Source organism: Scyliorhinus canicula, chromosome 20 (assembly GCF_902713615.1).
Source record: "Scyliorhinus canicula chromosome 20, sScyCan1.1, whole genome shotgun sequence".
In the NCBI taxonomy this organism is placed as follows: domain Eukaryota; kingdom Metazoa; phylum Chordata; class Chondrichthyes; order Carcharhiniformes; family Scyliorhinidae; genus Scyliorhinus; species Scyliorhinus canicula.
The window spans coordinates 52,305,743-52,326,586 of record NC_052165.1 but is presented as its reverse complement, the minus strand read 5'-3'; the positions used below and the strand labels follow the sequence as shown (position 1 = coordinate 52,326,586).

Sequence of the window (20,844 nt, the reverse complement as noted above, 5' to 3'; positions counted from 1 at the left end):
CCTTTGTTGGTGTGGACCCCATGGAGGCTTCCCTAGCTGTGCTTGTGTCAGTCGAAGTGGGCCGAAGAAAGCAGCAGCAACAGTGTAGGCTGGAGGCGGCAGCCCATGTGCAGGGGACGGCCACATACCCTGAAGACTCGGCCGCCCATCAGGTTGAGCAGGGAGTCAGAAGGGGAGGCCAGTGATGGCCCGATGTGTACAGACAGTGTTCGTTCCATGAGTTAATGGACACCATATGCTGCAGAAGATTCCATCTCTGTAGAGAGATAGTGTGGCACCTGTGCTACTTCCTTGCACCCTGTGGACGAGGAGGATACTAACTCCTGGTGGCCATGAGGATCACCACAGCCCTAAACTTCAAGGCCGTGGGGTTATTCCAGGGCTTGAGCTAGGGACCTGTGTGGCATATCCCTAACTGCCACCCACAACTGTATCTAGGAGGTTACAGATGCGCTGTGTGTCTGGGCATCAGACTATATCACCGTAGACCTGGGCCAATCCCATTTGAGACTGAGGTGGAGACCCGATACAATGAGGCCCAGGTTGCCACTCATGCTGGCTTTGAGCGGTGCATCGGGCTGCTGAAAATGTGGTTCCGATGCCTTGACCGCTCTGGCGGTGCCCGACAGTAAACAACTCAGAGGGTACCCACTTTGTGATGGTCTGATGTGCCCTCCACAATCTGGCACAGCAGCAGGGTGACATGCTGGATGAGGAGGATGAGGAAACAGAGGGATATCCGGACTTGTCTGAGGAGGAAAAGGAAGGGGACCAGGGGGGGCTGGAGTCTGAGAAGGTGCCGAAGGATGGAGGACAGGCTGTGTCAAGGGTCCAACCAGTGAGGCCTTCATCGTCTCAAGGTTCTCCAGGATGTAGTTGTGTTCATCAGTGCAATATTCCCCACCATCCTTCAATTTCCTTCTCCCTTCCCATTTCCCCTGTACTCCTTAGCACCACCCCCTCCTTGACCACACTGTTCCCCCTCCAAAGGCCTGTGTAACATCAGTCCAGGAAGATGGGCCTGTTTTGACACTGTCAGCGGGTCACGAAACACAGCAGGAGAGTGATGATCCCCACTGTGAGGAAAGATCTGGTTCTCCTCAGTTTATGCAAAAGTCACACTCCTGGTTTTCTGCCTTCAGTGCACTCACACCGATCCTCTGAACAGGGTCTGCACCGGGGGGCTTTTGATCTTGGATCATGGTGCCCGGGCTGGGGGTGCGGAGGGGGTGGGGGAGCGGAGAGGGCAGGCCCACTGCAAAGACTAACGTAACAGAGGCTTCACATGTGAGGTTGGACGTTTTAATAGTGAACATTTTCTTCATGTAGAATTCTCCTACTATCCTTGATAAAAAGAATGCCATGTCAGCCGCCAAAGTACCTTTTTTTATTCTCCTTATTTTATTTGCTTCCCGAGCCAAGGTACAACATTTCCCACTTTCTCCCACAAGAAATATTGTAAAACCTGCTGCACTCAAAAACCCATCACAAAGCTTTGCATGGGAGACATCGCTACAAATAATTCATATCATATTCCTGTGATCATCCAAAGTTAAAACTTTCAGCACACATTTCCCCTCCCTGATTTTTTTGTTTGTTTGCCTGTTGAATGTCCTTGACTTTAGAGACATTAAGGGTGAACAGATTAACATTAAACAAAATAATAAAACCTTTATTAAATATGAAAAGATTAATATAATGTAAATTCCTTCACCCACCTATATATTCACAGTTTAACACAGATTTTAATATTTGGAGATGCCGGCGTTGGACTGGGGTGAGCACAGGAAGAAGACTTACAACACCAGGGGTTAAAGTCCTAACAGGTTTGTTTTGAATCACTAGCTTTCGGAGCACTGCTCCTTCCTCAGGTGAATGAAGAGGTAGGTTCCAGAAACATATATATAGACGAAGTCAAAAATGCAAGGCGATACTTTGAATGCGAGCCTTTGCAGGTAATTAAGTCTTTACAGGTCCAGATAGAGCAGGTTAAAGAGGTGTGAATTGTCTCAAGTCAGGACAGTTGGTAGGATCTCGCAAGCCCAGGCCAGATGGTGGGGGGTGAATATAATGTGACATGAATCCAAGGTCCTGGTTGAGGCTGTACTCGTGTGTAGAACTTGGCTATAGGTTTCTGCTTGGCGATTCTGCTTTGTTGCGCGTCCTGAAGGCTGCCTTGAAGAATGCTTACCCGAAGATCAGAGACTGAATTCCCTTGACTGCTGAAGTGTTCCCCGACTGGAAGGGAACATTTCTGCCTGGCAATTGTTGCACGATGTCCGTTCACCTGTTGTCGCAGTGTCTGCATGGTCTCATCAATCTACCACGCTTCGGGACATGCTTTCCTGCAGCATATGAAGTAGACAACGTTGGCCGAATTGCACGAGTATGTACCACGAACCTGGTGGGTGGTGTTCTCACATGTAATGGTGGTACCCATGTCGATGATCTGGCATGTCTTCCAGCGATTGCCATGGCAGGGTTGTGTAGTCTCGTGGTCACTGGTCTGAAGGCTGGGTAGTTTGCTGCAAACAATGGTTTGTTTGAGGTTGTGTGGTTGTTTGAAGGCAAGTAGTGGAGGTGTGGGGCTGACCTTGGCAAGATGTTTGTCTTCATCGATGACATGTTGAAGCCTGCGAAGAAGATGTTGTAGTTTCTCCGCTCCGGGAAAATATTGGACGACGAAGGTTACTCTGTCGGTTGTGTCCCGTGTTTGTCTTCTGAGGAGGTCAATGCGGTTTTTTGCTGCGGAGCGTTGGAACTGTCGATCGATGAGTCGAGTGCCATTTCCCGTTCGTATGAGGGCATCTTTCAGCGTCTGTAGATACCTGTTACGCTCCTCCTCGTCTGAGCAGATCCTGTGTATACACCACCAAAATGGACCTCATCAGTCTTGCGGCAGACACGGAGGAATTCATCACGCGAATGAGGCTCCAGGAGTTCTTCCACAGACCCCAAGAGGCCGACAGCGAACCCAATGAGACAACGAATGAACGGGAACAGCAGACCAACAGATCTGCAGTGCGACAACCAAAGAGGAAAGAGTCAAATTGGACCCCTCCGGAAGGCCGCTGCCCTAGACTTGTATGCTCATGCCGTCGGGAGTCGCATCAATGCCAAATTCAGCAGTCACATTCACAAGACAGACCCGAACATCACCCAAGCACAATGTAATGCCACCCGCGCTCTCAAGACCAACCACAACATTATCATCAAATCAGCAGACAAAGGAGGAGCCACCATCATACTTAATAGAATGGAATACTGCAAAGAAGCGTACCAACAACTCAACAACCAGGAACACTACAGACAGTTACCCGCAGAACCGATCAAGGAACACACCCACCAACTCAACTGACTGATCAAGAACTTGCTTCCAGACCTTCAGAGCACCCTACGTGTTCTCACTCCACGTACTCCCCACGTTGGATATCTCTACTGCCTCCCGAAAATGCACAAGGCCAACACACCAGGCCATCCTGTCGTATCAGGCAATGGGACTCTGTGTGAGAACCTCTCTGGCTACATCGAGGGCATCTTAAAACCCATCGTACAAGGAATGCCCAGCTTCTGTCACAAAATGACGGACGTCTTACAGAAATCAGCACCCATGGACCAGTTGAACCAGGAACATTCCTTGTCGTAATGGACGTCTCGGCACTCTACGCCAGCATCTCCCATGGCGACAGCGTTGCTGCAACAGCCTCAGTACTCAACACTGAAAACTGCAAATCTCCAGACGCAATTCTGCAACTTAGCCGCTTCATTATGGATCATAGCGTCTTCACCTTCGACAACAAGATCTTCATCCAGACACACGGAACAGCCATGGGGACCAAATTCGCACCTTAATATGCCAATATCTTCATGCACAAGTTTGAACAAGACCTCCTCACCGCACATGACCTTCAACCGACGTTATACACCAGATACATCGATGACATTTTTTTCCTTTGGACACCCGGCGAAGAATCAATGAAACGACTACACAATGACAGCAATAAGTTCCATCCCACTATCAGACTCACCATGGACTACTCTCCAGAATCGGTTGCATTCTTGGACATACTCCATCAAGGACGGTCACCTCAGCACTTCACTTTACCGCAAGCCCATGGATAACCTCAGAATGCTCCACTTCTCCAGCTTCCACCCTAAACACATTAAAGAAGCCATGCCCTATGGACACACCCTCCATATACACAGGATCTGCTCAAACAAGTAGGAGCGTAACAGACATCTACAGATGATGGCCTTTGCCTCATTGTTGGCTTAGCGGTGGAACCTGCTGCGTTGGAGAAAGCGGCACCTCCCAGTGCAGGCTGGGTAAATTGATGGAGGTCTTGCATCTTGAGAAAGTGAAGTTCACGGTGAGGGGAGCAATTGACGGGTTTTGTCGTAGATGGTGACCATTTATATTGCATTTCAAGGATCTGGTTACTGTTAGCTGTTGGGCGGGTGGTATATTGAGTGCGGTAGTCACCACTGTTGTATTATGTACTGCACACAAGGGTATTACATAAGGCCCCTGTACTACAGGTACGGGGGTAGATCCCTGCCTGCTGGCTCCGCCCAGTAGGCAGAGTATAAATGTGTGGGCTCTCCGAGCTGCAGGCATCTCGGCAGCAGCTGCGGGAGGCTCCACATCTCTGCGTAATAAAGCCTCGATTACTCTCTACTCTCATCTCGTCGTAATTGATAGTGCATCAATTTATAACGCTGAGATTTTAAAACGATGGATCTCCGCATCAAGGCTGATCGCCTGCAGCTGCACCCTCAAGCAGACAACGCCAAGTCGGCCTTCGCACATTGGCTAGCTTGCTTCGAGGCATACATTGGATCTGCGAGTGAACCACCCTCAGAGGCACAGAAGCTCCAGATCCTTTACATGCGGCTGAGTTCAGACATTTTCCCCCTCATCTGGGACGCGCCGACATACGCTGAGGCCATGGCGCTACTGAAGGAGAACTACATGCAGCAGACCAACAAGATCTATGCCAGGCACCTCCTCTGCACGCGGCATCAACTCCCCGGTGAGTCTGTGGAAGATTTCTGGCGTGCCGTGCAACTCCTAGTGAGAGACTGCGATTGCCAGGCTGTTTCGTCCGCTAAACATTCGGACTTGCTACTAAGAGACGCGTTTGTTACAGGCATAGAGTCAGCCTACATCCACCAGCGACTCTCAAAAGGGGCTACCCTCGACCTCGCGGCGACCAAGAAACTAGCGCTCTCGCTCACAGTCGTCTCATGCAATATACAGGCGTATGCCCCTGACCGCGCCCCCACCCTTCCTGGACATTGTGGACCCCGCCAGCGAACACCCTACCGTGCACCCCATCAGCGACCTCCCCCAGCCAACCCCAGTCCTGCACTGCGTGGCAACCACACTACCCCGGGGGACCCAAGTGCTAACTTCTGCGGACAGTCAAAACACCCCCGACAACGCTGCCCGGCACGGAGCGTGCTCTGCAAGGCCTGTGGTAAGAAAGGGCATTTTGCTGCTGTGTGCCAGGCCTGCTCGGTCGCCGCTGTTGCCCTGGCACCCCCCCATGTGCGACCCACGGGCGCCGCCATCTTACTTGCCTCAGACCACGTGCGGCCCATGGGCGCCGCCATCTTGCTCCCCTCACAACACGTGCGGCCCGTGGGCACCGCCATCTTCCCCGCCTCAGGACCCCTGCTTGTCGGACACCTCATCGGGCTGCTCATCGCCTGCAACCGCCGTCGACTAGCCACGTCTGGCCTCTGTCACGATCGACCAGACACGACCGCACAACCTCGCGACCGCGTCGACGACAGTGGATGTCGACGGGCACAAGGTTTCCTGTCTTCTGGACTCCGGGAGCACTGAGAGCTTCAACCACCGCGATACGGTAAGGCACTGCTCCCTCACAGTCCACCCCACCAACCAGAGAATCTCCCTGGCCTCCGGATCCCACTCTGTGGCGATCCGGGGGTACTGCACTGCCACCCTTACCATCCAGGATGTAGAGTTCAGCGGCTTCCACCTCTACATCCTCCCCAATCTCTGCGCTGCCTTGCTACTCGGCCTGGGCTTCCAGTGCAACCTCCAGAGCCTAACCTTGAAATTTGGCAGGCCCCTACCACCCCTTACTGTATGCGGCCTCACGACGCTGAAGGTCGACCCACTTTCCCTGTTTGCGAACCTCACGCCAGATTGCAAACCCGTCGCCACCAGGAACAGACGTTACAGTGCCCAGGACAGAACCTTCATCAGGTCGGAGGTCCAGCGGCTGCTGCGGGAAGGTATTATCGAGGCCAGCAACTGCCCTTGGAGAGCCCAAATGGTAGTGGTGAAAAGTGGGGAGAAAAGCCGGATGGTTGTTGACTATAATCAGACCATCAATCGGTACAGCAGCTCGATGCGTACCCCCTCCCTCGCATATCTGATATGGTCAATCAGATTGCACAGTACTGGGTCTTCTCGACACTGGGCCTGAAATCTGTGTACCACCAGCTCCCCATTCGCAAAGCGGAATGTCAGTACACCGCATTTGAAGCGGACGGCCGCCTTTACCTCCTTAGGGTTCCTTTCGGCGTCACTAATGGGGTCTCGGTCTTCCGAAGGGAGATGGACTGAATGGTTGACCAGTACGGGCTGCGGGCCACTTTCCCGTACCTGGACAACATTACCATCTGCGGCCACGACCAGCAGGACCACGACGCTAACCTTTCCAAATTCCTCCACACCGCCAAACTCCTTACCCTAAGCTACAACAAGGAGAAGCGTGTGTTCAGCACAGACCGATTAGCCATCCTCGGCTATGTGGTCCAGAACGGAGTTCTCGGGCCCGACCCCGATCGCATGCGCCCCCTCATGAAACTCCCACTGCCCCAAGGCCCTCAAACGATGTCTGGGGTTCTTCTCTTACTATGCCCAGTGGGTCCCAAACTATGCGGACAAGGCCCGCCCACTCATTCACTCCTCCGTTTTCCCACTAACGGGCAAGGCTCACCAGGCCTTCAACCGTATCAAGGCCGACATCGCCAAGGCCGCGATGCACGCGGTCGACGAGACGCTACACTTCCAAGTCGAGTGCGATGCATCATACATCACTCTGGCCGCCACCCTCAGCCAGGCAGCCAGGCCCGTGGCATTCTTTTCCCGCACCCTCCATGCCTCCGGAATTTGGCACTCCTCTGTCGAAAAGGAAGCCCAAGCCATTGTAGAAGCAGGGCGGCATTGGAGGCATTACCTGCCGGCAGGAGATTCACTCTCCTCACTGACCAATGGTTGGTTGCCTTCATGTTTAACAGCACACAGTGGGGTAAGATCAAAAATGATAAAATCTTGAGGTGGAGGATCGAGCTCTCCACCTATAATTACGAGATTTTGTATCGCCCCAGTAAGCTCAACGAGCCCCCCGATGCTCTATCCCGAGGCACATGTGCCAGCGCACAAGTGGATCAACTCCGCACCCCGCACGACGATCTCTGTCACCCAGGGGTCACCCGCTTTTATCACTTCATAAAGGCCCGCAATCTGCCCTACTCCATAGAGGAAGTAGGGCTATCACCAGAGACTGCCAGGTCTGCGCGGAGTGTAAACCGCACTTCTACTGGCCAGACCGTGCACGCCTGGTGTAGGCCTCCTGCCCCTTTGAACGCCTCAGCGTGGACTTCAAAGGGCCCCTCCCCTCCACCGACCGCAACGCGTACTTTCTCAATGTGGTCGACGAATACTCAAGATTCCCCTTCGCCATCGCATGCGCCGGCATGACGTCTGCCACCATCATCAAAGCCCTCAACACCATCTTCGCTCTGTTTGGTTTCCCCACCTACGTCCACAGCGAGCGGGGATCCTCATTTATGAGCGATGAGCTGCGCCAGTAAATGTTCAACAGGCGATTGGATTGTCCGTGCATGGCGGCCTTGGCACACACATTGTATGGCCCACTGTGGCTGCTCGAGCCCCACGCCCTGCCCATCATGGCCCTCTTCCGCATCCTCCCCGTCGGATGAGGCCTGGCGTTCATCCTCCTCCTCCAGCATGCTTCCCCTGTGCTGCGCGATGTTGTGGAGGACACAGCAGATGTGGGAGATCCTCTCAGGTCGATACTGGAGGGCCCCTCCAGAGCGGTTCAGGCACTTGAACCGTATCTTGAGAATGGCGATGCACTGGTCAATGATGGCCCCGGTCGCTGAATGGGCATCATTTTAGTGGTTCTCTGCGTCGATCTGAGACCTTTGCATAGGTGTCATCAGCCTCGACCAGAGCAGATAACCCTGTCACCCAGGAACCATAGCGGGGCACCACCCGGACCTGAGGCATCCCAGCAATGGCAACAAATCCCGCTGCCTGAGCAACCTAGTGGGCTCAGTCCATATTCAGGTTGATGTATTGTGCATCTCCCCTGCAGTGGGCCAACGCCTCAGATGGTTGAAATTCACGATTTTGGCAATCCAACAGAGAATCCCGGCCAAATTGTTTTGGCCTTAACTGTTTCCTGTGGTCTCAAATGCACCAGGCTCAGCGCACTCTGGTTGAAAAAATTTTTCCTCGTCTCAGTCCTGAATGTTTTACCTTGTATCCTTAAATATTGACCCATGGTTCGGGAAACTAGCACCATCGGGAACACCCTTCCGACATTTACCCTGTCTAGTCCTGTTCGGATTTTATGGGTTTCTATAAGATCCCCCAGCAAACATAATCCTAACCGACTCAATCTCTCCTCATGAGTCAGTCCCGCCATCCCAGGAATCAGTCTGGTAAACCTCTGCACTCCCTTTATAGCAAGATTATCCTTCCTCGGATAAGGAGACCAAAACTGCACACAATATTCCAGGTGTGGCCTCACCAAGACCCTGTATAATTGCAGGAAGACATCCCTGCTCCTGTACACGAACCATCTCGCTCTGAAGGCCAACATAAAATTTAGCGCCTGCTGAACCTGCATGCTTACTTTCAGTGACTGGTGTACAAGGACATCCAGGCTTGATTGCATATTCCCCTCTCTCAATTTGAAGCCATTCAGATATTAATTTGCCTTCCCATTTTTTCTACCAAAGTGGATAATGTATCCACATTATACTGCATCTGCCATGCATTTCCCCACACATTCAGATTGCTCAAATCACACAGAAGCATCTCTGCATTCTCCTCACAGCTCATCTCCCTCCACCCAGCCATTACCATTATATTGGTCATCTTTAATTATCAAACCTGGTATTCGATTTTTATGGCAGGCTTGGGAGTTGTGTCTGAAGTTTTCTGCCCATCAGGAGGGCTAAGCCACATTGTAGTGGGTGCCCTGTAGGTTAATAGTGCTTTCGGGAAGATGCCGTTCTTCATCAGGAGTGTTTTTATGGTGTGGATCCCTCTTTCTGTTTCCCCATTCAATTGGGGGAAGCGGGGAGATGGTACAGTGCTAGAAGTCTTCAGTGATGGCAAATTAGGTGAAGTATTCATTTGAAAATTGTGGGGAACATTAACCAAAGCTATCTGATCTGGGATGCCATGGCCTGCAAACATCTCCTTCAACACTCTGTGCTTGTCGTGTACAATTGCTTCACTTCAATCCAACAAGTGAAGTTGTCCATCACAATGAAGAAGGATCTGCCATTGAAGATGAATAATTTGATTACCAACTGCTCCCAAGGCTTCATCAGGAATTGTTTGAGGACAATGGGCTTCTGTTCCTAATTGTGCGGTGCACAGACCTGGCAGTTCACTCTTGGAAAGCTGGAATAACCAGCTGTTCGTTGTATTTGATTAGATTGTCCATGACAGAAACATGCTTCTGACGTTCAATCCAAGTCTTCATGGTATCATGGTACCATCATTCATTCTCTGCTATGGCCACTCATGTGGACAGTAATGGTGGATGTAGATACACTGCCCACCTTTCATTTCTTTTGTCGGTGGTGGTTAGCAGGTGTCCCCTCACGGTTTGAGTGTACGTTTTGAGCTTCTCTATCATATTCACATCATTGTTCGTTGAAGGCCAACTGTGATGGTGGTCAGGGTAGGTCGTCGTGGGACAGGATCTTGTGTGAGAACAGCATGGCTTTGATGCAATCAAATGCTCCCTCTTGGTATATGTCCCAGAATCATGCCTGGTATTCTTGAGAAGGTACCACTGTGACTTGTGTCAGATTGGTTAAAAATGTTGCCAACTGGTTGACTATACCCAGGAATGTCTGAAGGTCCAAGAACTGAGAATGAGGTTGGGAACTCACAGGTTGCTTTTATTTTCTGTGTGTCCACTGGTGTCTTTGTTTCTGATGATGTGACCTAAGAACACAGCAGAGGTCTTGTAGAATTCACATTTCTCATTCAGTGTCAGCCATACTTCCTACAAGCATTCTAGAACCTCTGTGAGCCATTTGTCATGTTTTTCCACTGTCAAGCTGTGGGCCATAATATCATCCATTTGGCAGATTACACTAGGTTTTTAAAAATGGCCAACATGTGTTGAAGGTTTTCTGGTGCAGGGGTCATTTCAAATGGTAAGCGGTTGAAGCAGAATCTAAAAAAGTGGGTGATGTGGTTTGCAACTCAAACCTTTTGTGTCATGGGAGTTGCCAAAAACCACTCTTGGCGTCAAGTTTTTAAACCACAATACTTATTTGGTCAGGCTGTCATCCAGCCAGGACATTGGGTGGACTTCTCTCACCAAGGCTTTATTGAACTGTGTCAAGTCAACGCAGATATATTAACCCATTCGGTTTTGGAACAGCGACCATCCAAGAACACCATTCAGTTGACTGAATGACAGGGGAGATGGCACAGCACCCATTTTGCCATCTCATCCAACTGTTGCGTCACTTGCTTCTTGAGTGCATGGGCAATTTTTCATGGTGTGAACAGGCACACGGGTTTTGCATCCTCCCTTTGTGTAATCCTCAGTCATCTAGATCCAGTAAAAAGTTATGGAACACCTTTTTAAATTTGGAAACAGGCCCCTGCTGGTTAACCTCGCCAATTTTCTGTAGGAGGTTAGGGTTGACTTTGGCTTTTCGGTTTAAAAGGGCACATACTAGGTTGTGGACAATGAACATGGACTTTTGTATTATTTTGTCTTTGTACCTGAGCATCGCCTGCAGAGTGCCTTTCACCTGAGATTTGATGCAACTGCTCTGTACAGTTGGGTGGCATTGTCTTGGAGGACCATAACACTGGCTCTCATATCCAACTTAAAATTAGTGAAGATGACCATTAACTGAGATGTCTATGTTCAATGATAAAAATACGTGAGTGTTGACCTCATCCAAGAAGTGTAGTTGTGTTTCCTTTTGATGTGGTACCTCAATCTCATGAATTGTCTTGGAATCACCTGTGCACCTAGTTGTGTTAGCTTTACATAGCTTTCCAAAGTGTTCTATGCAGTTGCAACGAAAACACTGTGTTGAGAGTGCAGGATGTTAATTGTGCCTGTGGGCGTGCTTGGCTCCACAGTGTTGGCATAGTCGCCCAACATTTAATGGTCGGTTACAGTATTGCTTCACTTGACCTGCAGTGTCCCTGTTCCTCTACTGTTTTGCTAGCTAACAATGGGGATTCTTCTGTACCATGGTTTACGTATGCTGCTGGAGATGTGTCTGTGTTGTTATGGGAGTGGCGGTTTCAGAACCCCAAAATGTATCATGGAGTTCACCCAACCTCTCCCTTTAATGGATTGTTGCTTTTGAAGCACACGGCTTGTTCTCCAGGTGTGGTACTACAATAATGGACATATGAGTTTTTAAACACAAAACCATGGTTATTCCATGAATTCAACTTAACATTCTAACACACCTTACTTCAAAGATAACCCCCAAAATAATACAACACTAAATAATTACTCAAAATGTTCCTTCAAACCTCCAAAAGACTTAACACCTTTAAACAGAAACACATCAGGTTAAAGACATTACTATTATGAGTTTAAATCACCCAAATGATTCAGAGATAGTCTTTCATGGCAAAGATCACAGCAGATCCAGCTTACTGCAAACTCAGACACACCCAAGCTCTTTTCTCAAAACTGGTTTTCTCCTTTCAAAACAGATCACAGCAAACCAGCCAGGCACTTTTCAGCTGCTTTCTCAAACTAGCTTTCTCCTTTCACAACAGCTCACAGCAAACCAGCCAGGCACTTTTCACTGCTCTCTCTCAAACTGGCTTTCTCCTTTCAAAACAGCTCACAGCAAACCAGCCAGGCACTTTTCAGCTGCTCTCTCAAACTGAAACTAAAAGCAGAAAAAGCAGAAGTGATCTCAGCTCAGCTCCCCCCTCTGACATCACTTCAGTAATATGAGCTGCTGCATTTCTTAAAGGTACATTGCTTAAACATCCATGTCTTAAAGGTACTCTCACATGACAGTGTTGAAAATGGATTTTCGATTTCCTGACTATTTGAATGGATTTTTCAAGGGTCAAATTTTCCGAAACATGAAGCATGTTTGAGAGTGTGCCACTCCAACAATAATTCTGTACCTGATTAGCTCTGGTTTCAGATCACCACAGTAATGGCCTTCAGCTATTCAATACAGCTTTTGGACACGTTTGTTAAACCTTGCTCTTTCAAGGACCTTGTTTATGCTCAAATTAAAATATGTGTCAAATGACTTTACAACTTCATCAAATTTCACAAAGGATTCATTGATGCTTTGTCTAGCTATATATTATCAGCTACTGGACTTAGCAAATAAAGCAGTGTGTCAACCTGTTCAGTTTATGACTTTTTCTCTGGACCTAAAACAGTGATGTACCGAAGGAATCCTTTTCTCTAACATCCACAATTCTATGACTGTTCTCGACTTTGGAAGAATCCAATCTGGCCTGGGAAGGTAGATTTTTGATCCATGGTCATTTACAATTAAAAGTGTGTTAAATGCTGTTAGGAAATACAAGATGGCATTGCCCTATGCTTGTTCTTGGCGAGGCTTACTACACTCATTTTTGGCAGTCTCCCGGAGTAATGGTGGTTGCAATCTCTATTCAATCACTCTTGCTTGATTCTTCCCCGCGGTATTTAAGTATTTTAGATCATGTAACCGTCAAATCATGGATTTTTCTGGGTCCTTTAACTGCCAATTATTTGTTATTTAATTCAATTTTTTGTTGATCAGAATGAGCTGAATGGTCAGGCGCTAACTCAGCTGTTCATGGTGATTTTTAAAATGACAATTCTGTCTGTTGTTGACTTAAAAGCGTTTTAAACTCGCTCTGGCAAAGAACTTCATTTTTTTTAGTTCACCCCTACTAGATGCACTTTCTGGATATTGATGTTGGGCTTCCATGGGATTCAATGGAGTTTCCTGCTGCAGTATGGAGCTTTATATCTGCTTTCTGCTTTCAATCTTGCTTTGAGCTTTTCTCTCGTGATCTCCTTTGCTTCTGGTGCTTTCCTTCAGGTCAAAATGCTTCTTTTTTTTCACTATTTCTGGTTACCGATTTTTTTTTTTCCTGTTTCTGTGAGGCGCTGGGTTTTTCCGATAGTTACCACCTCTGCTATCATGTTGTAAGATATGTGTAGTTCAGTAAGTCTCAGAAAGAAGTTCTGAGTAATGTATAGTTTAAAATTAAGTGTTTATTAATGGGGAGGGGAGGCAATGCAGCAGTTATGTAGGATAAGTTTGGCCATGGACAGGGCAGGGGGCTGTCTTGAGTGGGCCTGATTGAGAATAGTATTGGGAAGGCAGAGCCCAGGGTGATGGTAATGGACAATAGGTGGGGAGGAGAGGCGGAAGCCTCTGGTGAGAATTATTATGTGGAACGTCTGTGGACTAATTGGGCCCGGGTGTTAGCGCACTTAAAAAGGTTTGAGAGTAGAGGTGATTTTCCCCAAGGAGACGCATCTCGGGGTGAAAGATTAGGTGAGGTGGAGGAAGGGATGGGTGGGGCAAGTGTTCCACTCGATGTTTAACTCAAAGTCGAGGTTGGTCGCCATACTGCTGAATAAGGAAATGGGGTTTACGGGAGGTTGGAAGGTGCAGGACTCAGAGGTGGAGGTTTGTGATAATGAGTGGGGTGCTGGTAGGGACTCTGGTGATATTGATGAATATCCGTGGAGGTTTGGGCACCTGGGAAAGAGGGAGTACTCCTTCTCGCACGTGTATAGGGTATATTCCGGGATTGACTTTTCTGTGGTTAACTGTAGGAGGATGTTTGAGCTATCACAGGTGTGTGAGTTTGGATACTGTCAGTTGCGGCAGGGCTTTGCACGCAAGGAGCTGCCTTCATTCCCTCAGTAAGAAGTCTTACAACACCAGGTTAAAGTCCAACAGGTTTGATTCAAACACGAGCTTTCGGAGCGCAGCTCCTTCCTCAGCTGCGCTCCGAAAGCTCGTGTTTGAATCAAACCTGTTGGACTTTAACCTGGTGTTGTAAGACTTCTTACTGTACTCACCCCAGTCCAACGCCGGCATCTCCACATCATGGCTATTCATTCCCTCAGGTATCTGAATATATGCTTTTAGAGAAAATGTTGCTCCTGCATGATAGGGGACATATATAGGTGGCTGGGAGAACAGGACATGACCTTAGTGAAAAGGATGAAGCAGAAGTTGGAGGGTGAGTTGAGGAGGGAGATAGTATGGAGGCTTTGGTGCAAATGCACAAAGTAAACTCAACCTCCTCCAGTGCAAGAATGAGTCTTATACAGTTTAAGGTGGTGCATGGGTCCACAATGACTCTTGCCCAGATGTGGGTTTTTTCCTGGAGGTAGTAGACAGGTGCGAGAGGTGTGGGATGGGGCCACCAAACCCTAGTCCATATATTTTGGGGGTGTGAGGAGGTGGAGAACTGTTGAGAGGTGCTGTTTAGGAAATTGTCGAGAATTGTAAGGTTTGAGATGAAGCCGAACTGTATGGTTGCGATCTTTGGCGTGTTGGAGGTGCCGGAGCTGCTGGAGGGAAAGGGGGCCGATCTCGTTGCTTCGTCTCTCTTGCCCGGAGACGGTGGCACAGTGGTGAGCACTGTTGCTTCATAGCTCCAAGGACCCGGTTTGGATTTCCGACTTGGGTCACTGTCTATGCGGACTCTGCATGTTCTTCCCATGTCTGTGTGGGTTTCCTCCGGATGCTCCAGTTTCCTTCCACAAGTCCCAAAAGACATGCTTGGTTGGTGAATTGGGCATTCTGAATTCTCCCTCAGTGTACCCAAAACTGTACCCATGTGGCAACGAGGGGATTTTCACAGTAACTTAATTGCAGTGTTAATGTAAGCCCACTTGTGACACTAATAAAAATTATTGAATTGGAGGTCGGCTATGTCGCTGTGGGTCGCGGCATGGTTGGGAGACTTGTACGAATTTCTCAGGTAGGAGAAAATCAAATTTGTCCTAAGGAGTTCAGAGGAGGACTCTGAGGTATGTGGAAGCTGTTTATGACTTGATTTGAGGAGCTGTTTGTCGTGGGGGTACGAGGAGTAAATGGGAAAAAAATGTACAAACTGTATACTCTGCTGATGTTAACCTTGTGTTACTATGTTGCACATGTTTTGAATTAAATACTTTTTTTTTAACAAGTGCTTATTAACAATTTTTGCTTATGTACCATATAAAGTCCAAGCTTGGAGCTGTCCGATTGCTTGCCTCTGCACACATCTATGTCTCGCAAGAGGGTGCCCTCTAGAATCGGGTCATTGTTCCACAGTGTGGGAGGTATTGTATCCAGTCCCACTTTAACCCACAGTCAACTAAATTACATCACTCTACAAGAAACACAAAGCCCCCTTAAAGAATAATCGTCTTATAGTTGTCCAATTTTTGTACATTCTGGGGGATTCTCTGCCGTCTGCCGCTAGTAGCGGAGATACCGATGCAGTGGAGAATCTCGTGTTGAGCAAAAGAACCATTGGAATGCCCCAGTCCCCCCTGGCGGCAGCATTGATGTTTGCGCCCCGCATCAGCGGGAGGATGCAAATGGGTCAATTGAACCCATTTTCTTCCTATTTGTGGGCTGGACACAGGGGGCTGAATTCGCCATTGTTGGGACTATGTCGCCACGCCGGCGTCAAAATGGGGGAGTTTCACGCCAGAAAAACTGGCGTGAAAGGACTACTAATTCCCAGCCCTGCCGGGGGCTCGCAGGGACCCGGAGTAAATCTCACAGCTTTTGCTGCAGATACAGGCCCCCGCAGTTCCAGGTCAGAGGCCGCGTATGTGCACAACTGCGGCCTCCAGCGGGCGCGCCTTGCTCAATGGCAGCCTCGGACCACAGAGCTAGACCCAAGAAAGAGACCCCCCCCCCCCCCGATCGGCCGCGCGCCGACCCTCAAACTCTGCATGAACATTCCCCGGCCGCCTATCAGGCTCCGATCTGCCCGCCCCGACCAGGTTAGCCGCGGACTGAGTATCCCAACCGGCTGGAGCACATTAGTTCCATGCTGTCGGGACTTCAGCCGGTCGGGGGCAGAAATTGCTGAGCCGGCCTCTGGCAATGGTCCCAGGCGACCCGGTGTACTCCCCGAGTACGTTGCTTTCCGGGGCCTGCAGAATCGGTGAACTGGCGCCGGTCCCAATTTCTTGCAGAACATCGATTCTCCGCCCCGGCTCCGGCTGCGATTTTGGCGCGAGAGTGCAGAGGATCCAGCCCTGGGTTCTTCAAGCCTCCATGATGTTCTGACCCTCTCTGGCGGGATTCATGTGGGCGGGCATTGGTGCCAAGAGGTGTGTGCTTAGATGGCGTGTAACAAAAAATAACAGATGAGATTGTGGGGTGAGGAGAAAGTGGAATGTGAAGAGGAGGATTACTGAGTTATGGTCACTCCAATGATGGTGAGCAGTGTCTCTTCCATCTGGATGAAGAAATGCATGTCCATCATTGGTCAGTCCTGTTGCTTGCAGTGGGACACCACTTTGTCCTGTAAGATAGAAGGAAGTGTGGCAATGATTTTCTTTTAGAAATTTGTTCACAGGCTTTGAGCATCACTAGCTAGGCCAGCATTTATTGCGCATCCCCAATTGACCTTGAAAGGTGATGGTGAGTCACCTTTGTAAACCACTGCAGTCCAGGTGGTGTAGTAGATATACTCACCATGCTGTGAAGAAGGAAGTTGCAGGGTTTTGACCCAGTAACAGTGAAAGAATGAGAATATATTTCCAGGCTTGGAGGTGTGCTTGCAGATGAAATGAAATGAAAATGAAATGAAAATTGCTTATTGTCACGAGTAGGCTTCAATGAAGTTACTGTGAAAAGCCCCTAGTCGCCACATTCTGGCGCCTGTCCGGGGAGGCTGCTACGGGAATCGAACCGTGCTGCTGGCCTGCTTGGTCTGCTTTAAAAGCCAGCGATTTAGCCTGGTGAGCTAAACCAGCCCCTTGATGGTGTTTTCATATATCTGCTGCCCTTACCCTTCTAGGGAGTGGAGACCACAGGCTTGGAAGGTGCTATTGAAGTTGCTGGTGAATCTGGTACAATGTGTTTGGGTGATATGGATGTCGTGGTTTTTTTTTTTTCTTTTTTTAAAATAATTTTTATTGGAATTTTTTGAAAAATATATATCAACAAAACAATAATACCAATAACAATAATAATAATAAACACCCCCCGGCACCCGTAACAACGCATATAACAAACCCCCCACCCCCCCAACCCCAATAAACAACATAATAAATTAACAAAAAGCAAATTAACCTAAACACTATCCCCCTAAACCCCCCCCCCTTTCCCGCCCTCACCCCGGGTTGCTGCTGCTGCTGACCTAGTACCTTATCGTTGAGCCAGAAAGTCGAGGAAAGGCTGCCACGTCCTAAAGAACCTTTGTACTGACCCCCTCATGGCGAACTTAACCCTCTCCAACTTAATGAATCCCGCCATGTCATTAATCCAGGTCTCCACACTCGGAGGTCTCGCATCTTTCCACTGCAGCAAGATCCTCTGCCGGGCTACTAGGGACGCAAAGGCCAAGATATCGGCCTCTTTCGCCTCCTGTACTCCCGGCTCCACCCCAAACCCAAATATCGCGAGTCCCCAGCCTGGCTTGACCCTGGATCCCACCACCCTCGACACCGTCCTCGCCACCCCCTTCCAGAACTCCTCCAGTGCCCCCCCCAGGCTAGGACCCCTCCTAGCCGCGACTCTCCCTCCACTGTACTCCCGTAAGCCAGCTGACTTCTGCTGACCCCGGCAGCTCCCGCTCTAACTCCGACCCCTCCTGATATGAGGTCCCCCCTCCTCCCCTGCATCAGCTCCTGGGCACCGCTTCAGCGCGGGAAACCCGGTCTAATAACCACGCCCCTCGCCACCAGCTCCACCCCCTCGTCCCGCAGGGTGAGAAACCAGAGAAAAGTCCGCGCTTTCACACTGCCCCACCCCACCAATGCAGCTCCCAAACCGCAGTCCCAACCCAACAACCAACTCCATACAAACAAAGACATAGATCAACCACAAACCCCAGTACCCCTCTTAGAACACAGAACCATAACCCACATCGTCCAAAAGCGAGAGAAAAAACAAAAACAAACAGAATAACCTGCTACAGCATAAACAATGATGCATGAATAGAATAGAAAAACTCCCACTGCCCCCAATCTCTAGTTCGAGTCCAGCTTTTCAGCTTGCACAAAGGCCCACGCTTCCTCCGGGGACTCAAAGTAGTGATGCCGGTCCTTGTAGGTGACCCACAGGCGCGCAGGCGGCAACATGCCGAACCTCACCTGCTTTCCATGGAGCACCAGCTTCGTCCGGTTAAACCCGGCTCTCCGCTTGGCCACCTCCGCACTCCAGTCCGGGTAGATACGCACTACCGAATTCTCCCACTTACTACTCCTCACCTTCTTGGCCATCGGAGAACACACTCCCGGTCACTGAACCGATGGAACCGCACCAGCACCGCCCGCGGGGGTTCATTCGCCTTAGGCCCCCTGGCCAGAACTCTATGGGCCCCCTCCAGCTCCAGGGGCAGATGGAAGGATCCTGCCCACACCAGCGAGTTCAACATCACAGCCACATAGGCCAGCAGGTCCGACCCCTCCAGCCCCTCCTCGAGGCCCAGGATGCGCAGGTTCTTCCTCCGTGACCGAAGCTCCATCTCCTCGAACCGATCCTGCCACTTTTTATGAAGTGCCCCGTGTATCTCCACCTTCCCCACGAAGGCTGAAACCTCCTCCTTGCACTCAGAGGCCTGCTGCTGCAACTCGAGTATCGCTGCACCCTGGGTTGTCTGGTCTCCAGCAGCTTACTCGTCGTCACCTTCAGGGATTCCAACAACTCCCCTTTCAGCTCCGTGAAATAGCGCAGAAGGGCCGCCTGCTGCTCCTCAGCCCACTGCCTCCACTCCTCAGGGGCTCCATTGGCCGCCATTTTGTCCACCTTCCCCCGCTTGTCCAGGGGAGCTGCTGCCGTTTTTCTCCTCGCCCCACTTTGAGTCCGAACCATAAATCCCGGGGGGATTTGCTCCAGACCCCTTTATCCACTGGGAATCGTCGAATCAGCGCCATTTGGGGCCCTTAAAAGAGCCCACAAGTCCTTTTAAAGCGGGAGCTGCCGAACGTGCGGCTTAGCTCCGCATAGCCGCAACCGGAAGACCGTCGTGGTTTTTTTTTAAGCCATTCGTGGGATGTGAGGGTCTGGTGGGGAGCACATTCAACTTTCATTTACCCCTTACTTTCAGTTTATTCATAAATGGTATAATGATAATCTTTATTGTCACAAGTAGGCTTACTGCAACAAAGTTACTGTGAAAAGCCACTAGTATCCACCGGGAAACTGCCAGGATTTTCAAAGAGTCATGTCGTCTGGAGCTGATGCCATTGAAAATCGCAGTCCCAGAGGTCCTTTCGGGATCCCAACACCTCCAGGACGACCTTGAATTTTCAATAGCTTGCTGAGGTGTTGAGAACGGCTAATACACTCATCTCTAATTAACAGTCCCTTAACAAGCTCCTTAGAGGGCGGCACGGTGTACCAGTGGTTAGCACTGCTGCTTCACGGCATCAAGGACCTGGGTTTGATCCCAGCCCCGGGTCACACTCTGTGTGGAGTTTGCATACAATATAATAATCTTTATTGTTACAAGTAGGCTTACCTTAACACTGCAATGAAGTTACTGTGAAAAGCCCCGAGCCGCCACATTCCGGCACCTGTTCGAGTACACAGAGGGAGAATTCAGAATGCCCAAATTACCTAATAACACGTCTCCCCATGTCTGCGTGGGTCTCTCCCCTACAGCCCAAAGATGTGGAGGATAGGTGGATTGGCCACGCTAAATTGCCCTTATTTGGAAAAATATATAATTGCGTACTCTAAATTTATTTTTAAAAACAAGCTCCTTGGGAACTAAAACAGAATGAGATTTAGATTTTTTTCCCCGGTGAACTAGAACATATCTGTACAATTGTTGGATTCGCCACTTGGCTTGGTTACTTTGCTTTGCATAACTTTTTTATCAGTGGGTCAGACGAACACTGGCACGAGTGATGATCCTTTTTGATTGTACCATGGACGCTTACAATCACATTCCACCTCAAGGAGCTGCCTGCTCTAATCGGCAATGCCGTGATAGTACCTAACGTGGTTCTGATTGGGCACTGAGATTGCCCCTGGGTGATGATCCAATTTGCATTTGAAGATCACATCACGAGCGCGACACAGCTCAGGTACAGTGTTAGGATGAGGAATTCATCCAGGTGTGGGGTTCCCGACCCTGCATTGAAAATCCAGCTCCGTATCTCTGCCATTTTTCAAAGGATTTCGTTTGTGTTCTAAATTTTCACGTTGTATTCAGAAAAATCCCAGAAGGAATTTCAGGCCCAAGCTATTTCTCAAGGATAAAGCAATAATTTGGAGGCCAATGCACATACAATGAAGATACAGAATCAGACATTTTCATGTGTTTTGTGTTGACAGAATTAACTGTTGTAGTTTGTACAATTAATTCCTTGTCCCCCTTTCACT

The 20,844-nt window shown here is 49.4% G+C and overlaps 1 protein-coding gene across 4 annotated transcripts in view; it reads left to right on the top strand.

The window, feature by feature from the left end:
* The window catches only part of cacna1c (calcium channel, voltage-dependent, L type, alpha 1C subunit), a 1,225,933-nt gene that overhangs the window by 493,604 nt on the left and 711,485 nt on the right, over window positions 1-20,844 (top strand). The gene's annotated exons all lie outside the window — the stretch shown is intronic.